This window comes from Gadus macrocephalus, chromosome 9 (assembly GCF_031168955.1).
Source record: "Gadus macrocephalus chromosome 9, ASM3116895v1".
NCBI classification, from domain to species: Eukaryota; Metazoa; Chordata; class Actinopteri; order Gadiformes; family Gadidae; genus Gadus; species Gadus macrocephalus.
In genome coordinates this window covers 23,310,604-23,320,229 of record NC_082390.1, presented here as the reverse complement: position 1 = coordinate 23,320,229, position 9,626 = coordinate 23,310,604, and the positions used below count along the sequence as shown (strand labels likewise).

The following is a 9,626-nucleotide window of genomic DNA, read 5'->3' as shown; positions in this document are numbered from 1 at the left end:
ATGTGGCGCCTGTGGCCAGGGGTCTCTGGGCATCGGGTCATCTGGCTGCAGGTCGGCAAATGGCACCCCATTTGCCAGCGCAATATTATGCAGAACCCCACATGCTAAAATAATATTGCAGGTCTTTTCTGGGCTGTAGAGCAACGTTCCTCCCGCTGACCCGATGGACATCCACCTGCCCTTGAGTAGGCCTATACATCGCTCCACTGTTGCCCTTGTGCGCGTGTGAGCGCTGTTGAAGTTGCGCTCCTGATCCGTGTTCGGATGAGCCAGAGGAGTTATTAGGTACTCGTTCAGGGCATAGCCTTTGTCACCTAGATGAATCACATCAAACTTTTAGTGCGATGTCTTAAACGTATTTCAAGAGAAAAAAAAGTGTGACTGCAGCGTAACTCACCGAGGAGATGACTCTGACCATGTAGTGCGCCCTGATGTAGACGATGCCCAACGTTCCTATTTTGGAAAATAAAAGAATCGTGCGTGCCCCCAGGCCATCGGGCTACCATGTTCAGGATTGACATTCTGGCATCGCAAATAATCTGAACATTAACTGAATGGTAGCTTTTGCGGTCGATGTACGCGTAATTATTAATAGATGGTGGCTTCATACGCACATGGTTGCAATCAACCGCACCAATCACATTTGGAAACCTAGCAATAGCATAAAAATCCCGTTTGATGCCAGTTTGCTGATCGTTATTATATGGGAATTTAATATAATGTTCGGAGAGTGTCATTATAGCTGCCAAAACTGCTGGCATGGTTCGGCTAATACTTGGCTGGGAAATACCAGACCTGTCCCCGATCTCCCGCTGAAAGGTCCCGGTGGCAAAAAACCCCAAGGTTGAGCACACCTGCACTGGCACAGTTATTGCGTTTGATCCCCTAGTTTCTCGCCTTAACTGTGGCTCCAAAGCATTGCATAGCTCCATCAGGAGATGCCTTGGGAGACGAAAACGACTCAAGAGTCATTCATCTCCATAAAAAAATCGGCGCGGTCTCGAAAAACTCTCTCGACCACCTATTTGGCAAAGCTCCTGTTTATATAGACAGCTGAATAAACATTTCACCTGTCACATTCTAATTATTTTCATAGCAATACTGTTTTTAATTAGGCCTGACTTGATTGTAATTGTTTGAACGGCTGGGCTAATTCCAATTTATTTAGTAATTAATACAGATGTGCAACATGGGCTACTTGTGCTGCACTACTCATCAGTGAAATACCCGTATGTTGCGCAAAAAAACGTGCGTACACGAGCTCAGACCTGACGTGAGATTTCATCCGAGCCCGCGCTCACGTTCAAATTGATAAATGCCAAGCTCAACGTTGAAATGAGCGTACGTCCATTTTACGCACGTTTTCTGTTGTACGCTTGTTTGATAAATGAGGGCCAACATTTCCAAAAAGCATACAATATGCTGTGACAAATGTGTAGATAAAGTGGCCCCTCTCCCAGCTGCATTTCAGAGGCAGGCAGTAGTAATCAGGTCCTCGGAGGAATCCGAAATGATCATAAAATGTAATGTTGCATACAACATTGCAGAGGAGGAAATGCCGTTCACCAAATTTAAGTCAGAGATTATTTTGATGAAGAAAAATGGATTAAACGTCAAACCGACCTACAGCAATGATACGGCATGTGCCCAATTTATTGGTGTAATAGTAGATACATTAAAGAAGAAGACAGCTGCGGACGTTGGTAACGCCCCGTATATGTCTTTCATGATTGACGGCGACACAGACATCTCTACAAAGGAGTGCGTGATTATCTACAGCCGCATTTTGCGGAAAGGACGGCCGGTCAGCATATTAATTGGACACGTCGAGGTGGAGCATGGACATGCACAAGGTACGTTTGAAGGCCCAGCCACATTACAGCATGAGAGATAACGAAATATAAATCTTGAAAATTGTATAGTATTCCTAAATATTATTAACTGTTTAACAATTTTTTATTTAGTCATTTTTAATAATATTTAGGAATACTATACAATTTTCTTAACTGTTTATTTATTAAATTTTTCTGTTTCCCTTTTGCAATCTATAGGCTAGTGACCTGTATGATATTTTTTATTCTTTAGGAATTTATGCTGCCACAAAGCAAGCATTTGCTGCGCTTGGGCATCAGTGTGCAGATTGGCTGGGGAAAACGGTTGCTCTGGGTGCTGATGGTGCTGCAGTTAACATAGGCCACAAGGGGGGCGTTATAGCGCTTGAAGAGATGCAGGAGATTTCGTTGTGCCCTTTCACTGTATGCCTCACAGGTATGCCGAATTATATAGGCTGTTGTGCATATTCTCATATTAATGTAATTTATCTATTTGTAGATTAATTGTGATGTATCTTTACAGATTGGAATTGGCTATGTTGTCAGTCCAGAGGGACAATGCTATGATTGGTCAAGTATATGATCTGCTACATTTGGTGTGGAAGACGTACCATTTTAGTCCAAAATCAATGAGGGAGCTGAAGGCCATTGGAGCAGACCTGGAAGTGAATGTCCTAGTCCCCGGTGGGGTTAAAGCAACACGATGGCTTCCACATGTCTCCAGGGCCCTGAAGACATTCCTCAGGCCCGGACAGAATGGCCATGGCCAGTTCACTGCAGTCTACTGTCATATGGACCATTTGGCAGGGTCCTCTGCCAATGCAGATATTGCAGGACGAGCCAGAAAGGTCAAGAAATCAATGGAAGATGCCACTTTTGTGGCTTTTTGTCACTTTCTGGTTGATGTTTTTGCTGGAATAACCAACTTTAGTCTCCTACTTCAGAGAAATGAGACCGTCCTACCTCAGGCAGTTTGTGCTCTTGAAAATCTGCTGGTGACCACAGACAGAGGTGATGGCTGCAAGACCTAAGCCTGGGGGCAGACTGTCACAGTTCATGGCTGACCTTAGGCTGCAGAGGAGGAGGCAGGGTGAAGTGCCACTCTACAAATTCCAGACAGTTACACTCAACGGGGAAGTCTCTAAGCTGGCAGAGGATGGTGGTGCTATCACTAAACTACACAGAGCAATGGAGGCAACAATCAAATCTATTGTCAAACACTTGAAAGCAAGATTCTGTAGCCTCCTAGGAGAGGATGCTACCCAATCTGCCACAACTAAGGCTGTCAAATGCTTCAACATCTTCTATCATGATAGCTGGCCAGAAGACCAAGGGGAGTTAGTGGACTATGGTGCTGATGATCTAGCATTTCTCTTGGATCACTTCTCCCCTGTCCTCACAATAAATGGTGTTAACACTGAGTTGGCAAAAGAAGAGTTTGTTGGCCTGAAGCTGTTAATTGCCAGGATGTTCAAGGACAAGACCTACCTCAGCCTCTGGGAGCTGATGTTAACCAGAGAGCCATACTGTTCAGACTACAAGAACATACTTCACCTTGTCCACATTCTGCTGGTCCTCCCAGTGTCATCTGCGGTTTGTGAGAGAGGATTCTCTTCACAGAAGATAATTAAATAAGATGCAAGGGCATCACTCCACACAGACACAGTGGAAGACCTCATCAGAATCAGTGTGGAGGGGCCCAGTTTGGAGGATTTTGATGCTAGGGAGAGTGTGGCAAACTGGTTCAGCCAAGGCCAAAAGGCAAGAAGGCCAAATTACAGGTGTTGGCCATCTGAGGGGCATGTGCCAGCAAGAGGAGACCTGCTATAAGACCTTGGAAGACTTTAGCACTTTTTATTTTGAAATCTTTTATTTTACTTGAAATGTTTAAGTTTGACCGTTCATTTAAGCACAAGCACAAGCACTTCAAATGTTTTATTTTGCTTGAAATGTTTAAGTTTGACTGTTCATTCAAGCACTAGCACTTTTATTTGGATATTTTTTATTTTGCTTGATGTTTTAGTTTGTTAATGTTTTAAGTTAATGTTTTAAATGTTCAATTTCAGCACTTTAAACAGTTTATTTTTCTTTATAAATATAATTAGGCTTAAAATTAAGTATTTCTTTACACCTTATTGTTGTTAAAAAATCATTCACATTATATGAAAGTTATGGAAAGCTATAAAAAGATGACCTTTTGGCGTTAAAGGCGACGCAATGAAAAATTTGGGTGCACCTACATTTTCTGCTGGTGCACCTAAAAAAAATAAGTTAGGCGCACCAGTGCAACCAATGCAAAATGTTAGTCTGGAGCCCTGTCTAGGCCTAATGTTTGTACCGTATGGAGACGTATTACAGCGGTTTATTTGTGTTTGACCATCAGGAGATGGTTCGATAGTGAGGAGACGGATTACTCACATTTGTATTATTTATAACCGACTATTTGGGTTGATCGCTGTTACGGAGCGGTGCAGTTCGTCGGAATAGTCTTGTTACTTTATTAATCGGCTGCATATTCTCCCGTTGGCTTGGGCTTTGTTTCCCCTAAGGCGATGCCGCATGTTATATCCAACCCGGTCTCACGAAAATACGTGACACTGTCACGTTATTTAATCTATTGAAATGTGATCAGGGACACGTATTTTCAAAATTTTCGTGTTTTAAAGCACAAATTTCAAACCCATGTATTTCAATTGGGAGTATTTGTCGTGTCACTAGCACGACTTCCAAACTAAGGTTCTGTCCGGGAGCGTTCTCCCTAATGTCCCATAAGGAGCTCCGTACAGAACATTTATTGTTAAAAATTGTCTGTGATAACAGATAACAATATGACAGCTTTTGGCCACCTGTTTCTACTTAAACTTGTCTGTGAACAATATGACAGCTTTAGGCCACCTGTTTCTACTTTCACCTTTGATTCTGAGAATTTGTGACAATTCACGGATATATTAAATGAAGGTGCGCTGCTCAGGCAAACCGCGAAGGAAAAAAGGGTAGCTGCTTCATCTGTTCTTTTTAGAATTGTATGTCTTGATGTTTTGATCTAGCCATAGATCTATTGTCTTGTTTTTGGCTATGTGAATGGAAGTCCGCGTCGATGCCTCGCAAGTCCAGTGTCGCGAGCGGACGTGACATCTAGAAGTCATACCGTATAATAATGGGTTAATATTGATGTGTAGGGGTTGATTATAACTCGTGAATAATATTGTTTATACCACAGTCTGGGGGAATACTCGTATTCTGATTGGCTGCATTCTGATATAGACCTACAGACACCTGCTAAGTAGTTCCAGTCAGTGTTTAGATTCTCTGCCCGAGCCCGAGCCCGACCCGAACCGACCCGCGGGCCGGGTCGGGCCGATATTTCCCACCACTATCCTCGGGCCGGGCCTTTGATCGAGCGTTTTTATTTTTATTTTATCATTGGTTTATTAGCCTAATCTGAGGAGAAATCTATGCCATAAACAGAAATATTATAGGTCTTTAATACACGGGTCTTCTCAATGCCGTGGAACGCTCCGTTCACTTGCATGGGTCCGGTGACTTGTCAACCCCTCTGCTGATCAACACTACGAATGCTGGTAATGAATAAATTGTAAAAAAGACACAGCATGTGAAGTTATTTTTTCGTTTTGGCAGTAGCCGTGTAATAAGCGGGCTAATGTATAGAACGTCGCCGGTCAATATCGAAAATAAGACCCTTCAGGGCGAAGCAAGACATCTTCGCTGCGCGTCGGTGTACTCTTCGCCCTGGTGGGGCTTAATTTCCCGATAATGACCGGCGTTCTATGCATTATCCCTTACATATATATTTAGCAGAGTAGACTAAATGTGAACAAAGTTACATATGTATTAAAAAAAATGTTGGGTTGAAATCGGGCTCGGGCTCATAATTAGCCTACAGTTAATCTGTCGGGGCGGGCCGGGCTCGGACAGAACGTGCACGGGCTCGGGATTGGTTTTCTTTATTAATCGAATGGGAAATGCAATAGGCCTATTTTAGGACCGAATCACCGTTGAACTTGTTTCTAATAACATTTCTAGCGAGAAATATACTTTTTACTTGCATAATCTTTAGTCAGTGATTACGTCTGATCTTTAGTTTTATAGTTATTAGGAAGATTTTATCGGCTCGCTCGCATGTTTCAACGACGTCAGGTTGCTAGGGACGCTGCTTTCACTAAACTAGCAGCTCACGTGTTTCCTGCGTTTGTGTTATTAAACCGTTACTTTATGTAGCCTAACTTTTAATGATATCATCTTGTTAGAAACACGTATATCTGAGAGCCAACCCAGTCGCCAAAAGCATACGTTGACAGTGTACGTTTTCGTGAACACTGGATTACACACACACACACACACACACACACACACACACACACACACACACACACACACACACACACACACACACACACACACACACACACACACACACACACACACACACACACCACACACACAATGCATTTCGCTGCATATATTCCCTCAATTATTATTACTTTCAAAACGTTGGCCAAGGTGGAATATCCTTTTTATTTGGGCTGCTTCTAGGACATTTTGGGTGGATTTTGAACGGTATATGGGCAGGACGTTTTTTGCAGGACCTGGCAACCCTGCGCTGTTGCCCGGGGTGCTGAAATGCGCCGGAACAGATCTGGATCCACTATGGCCAAAAGACTTGTATGCCCCCCCCCCCCCCCTTAAATAAATTCTATGGCAGGATAAAGAATAAATTCATGCATTATCATTCAACTTGAACATGTGTTTTTACAGTATAGCGTGGTGGAGGGCTGACGTATGTTGGCCAACCCGGAAGTGAGCGTCGCCAACGGGTTTTTCCATTGGATTTTGGATTATTGCAGAAAAATTTGCATCTTTGAAGCACCTCCTCAAAAACTGAAAATAAATAAATAAATAAAAATATCTGTGCTCCAAAGAACGAAATGTAAACCAATGCATTCTGAATGGGAGTGTTTCTCCGATTTTTCCATGCTACATAGAACGAAATGTAAACCCATGCAAATAAAGACTTCATGTTCATAATAATTTAAATATCATTAATCTCCTGAGTGTGTAGAGTGGTATTCAATTTTTTTCAACGGGGCTGCATCCAGTCACTTGACCGTCATGGTTGCTATGGTGGTTGCTATCGACCGCCCCCTCTAATCCTTACATGGTTCTAAAAACCACGCGGCAAAGGAGCTGCCGTCCATTGTGTTGTTTTTGTCGTAAACTAGGGTCCGATGGTTAAAAAATAGACAGATATTCCAAGGTATCCTTAAAAGGCAGCTTGGATGTTTTTATTTTGTGCAGTTTAGACTTCTTCTATAACCTATTTTTGAAAGCAAAACACCAAGCTCATTGATTTAAAGGCCCACTATGCAACTTCGGGAATTTCTTCGCTGTTTTCTTGGTTTTGGCACGCACATTTCTCTACACAGCGCCCCCTACAGCTTCGGAGTAGATATTTTATAACACTGTCGTAACAACTCGTTGACGACCCTTCCCCATGCACTTCTACGCGAGCCATGTGCATTTGTTTTCAATGAAGCCGGCGAATGCGTGGAGCCATGTCCGAAGTAAATGTTCATGAAGTGTAGGCAAGGTTATACATTTTTAAAATGGTGTATTTATATTGCAATAAACATAAAGCCATCTTTTTATATAGTTGACGGGGAGAATTTATATCCTAGATTATAATTATTTTATCTTAGGTTGAACAGAACAATCAGTGTGAGAGTGTTGGCCAACATAATAATCTAAATAAACAAGAACCTGGATTCGGGGATTCAGTCTGTATCAGGGGGACGAGACGGACGTACAGCAAAACACCAATGGAAACAAAGGTGTTCATATGGTTGCAACTAGGGCTGTCAAAATTGCTCAAAAATGACATTCGAATGTTCGTTTGGAAAAAAATCACGAATTCGAACTATTCGAATATCTGGTTGCCTATTTTACGCAGTTGCCGTCAATATGTCAATAATGCGACAAAACCATGGTTCAAATTAGTGGGATATATATATATATATATATATATACACGTCTCGTTGAGAGTGCTGGTGGGCGGCGGCTTCCTGCTGGGCATTTCCTTACTTTAAAACGAGGGACATCGCGAACAGACAGAGGCTCACTCACAAAGCAGATAGGCGCTTGTGTAACCGAGTGTTGGCACTTAGATATTTATATGACAAGAATGACACAAGCGTGGAAGGGAAAATAGTCTTGTTTACTTAGTACATATCAGAAGTCACCCAGTCACAGCGTGAGAGCTGGAATACCTATATCCAAGTACGGAAACCCCGAGGGGATAAAATACATTCGCTCTTCACAATACTAGTCTGTTACACTTGTACCGCGGGAGTGTTTTCGAATTCGAATATTATGAGGGACATCGCGAACAGACAGAGGCTCATTCACAAAGCAGATAGAGGCGCTTGTACCGCGGGAGTGTTTTTTCACATTCGAATATTAATTTTCACGTTCGAATTCGCGTTTTTGGATACATTTCGAACGAATATTCGTTGACAGCCCTAGTTGCAACCAAGCAAGCTAGAAACATACAGGGCTCACAACAAAACGGTCGAGAAAACAATTTTTAAAGGGCTCACAACAAAATGGTTTGATCAAACCAGTGTTAATTTTGTCAGCTATTTTAGATTTAGTCTTAGTCTTAGTCTTTTGACGAAAATGCTTAGTATATTTAGTCACATTTTAGTCATTGTTTTCCTTTGTAGTTTTAGTCTAGTTTTAGTCGACGAAAAGTCCTTACATTTTAGTCAACTTTTAGTCATTACTTTTAGTCAAAATGTTTTCTCTTTTTAAACTAGTTCAATTAGGCTAACCCTATATAGGCTATATGGCTATATGCTAAGTTGTTCCACTCAAATAGAGTACTAAAGTGAAAACGTTACGTTGTCCTGGCAACCGGATTTTCAGTTCTAAACAACCGAACGAGAGATGGCGTTCTCCATTGCTTCCATGTGTTGTTTCTTTCAAAATTAAAATAAATCAATTTCAAGAGGTGAAAATCACTACCAATCAAAAAATGTCGAGGCGTTCATGTATTCCCCTGGGGTATTAAAAGGAAAAGTTTGCAAACGTTAGTTTCGTTTTTTTTTTTTTTTAATATGAAGACAATCTATTCTCAATATTACTTACATCATTGGTAAAGCAAACTCACAAATCAATTCGCAAAAAGATTGTTCCTTTTCTATAAAAGGTTTGTGTGGCATAGGATTTCCCCTTTTTAATTTGGTTTGTGTAGAACCGAAAATCTGTTGCTCTCGAAACGTGACGTCACACTTTAGTACTCTTGTCTGTTCAGCCTTCAAAACGATAGCTGGTAAATTGTGAAAAATGCATTAAACTGTAATCAGAAAACGCGGTTATATGCTATAAACCCCATAGTATCTTGGGTATAAAGGCTGGGACGAATGTCAAAGTCCACCTTATGTTGAAGTATAGACCGTGGCGATTCCCATTGAAACGAATGGCGCAGTGATTTTCTTCAAAACGAGAGCCGGTAAATTGTGAAAAATGAATTAAACTGTAATCAGACAACGGTTATATGCTATAGACCCTAGTATCTGTGGAATAAAAGCTGGGAAGAATTTCGAATCATGTACAATGCATAACGTTAGCTCATAGCTGAGTGGACCATACCTCCCGTTGCCAAGTCGTAGCTAAGGTCCGTCCTATTTACTGGAGGAGTGAACAGTTGCATAAGAACCTTACGGGAGTGTACTGATTGGAAAATATCATGCATTTTGAATGTCCAAATAGCACACC

At 41.7% G+C, this 9,626-nt stretch overlaps 1 long non-coding RNA gene across 1 annotated transcript; it reads left to right on the top strand.

The window, feature by feature from the left end:
• Nucleotides 1-4,416: 4,416 nt before the first annotated feature.
• On the top strand, nt 4,417-4,798 carry LOC132463920 (uncharacterized). Its single transcript, XR_009527142.1, has 2 exons — nt 4,417-4,537; nt 4,653-4,798. It is a non-coding gene; the product is annotated as an uncharacterized LOC132463920 (long non-coding RNA).
• The last annotated feature ends 4,828 nt before the right edge of the window (nt 4,799-9,626 follow it).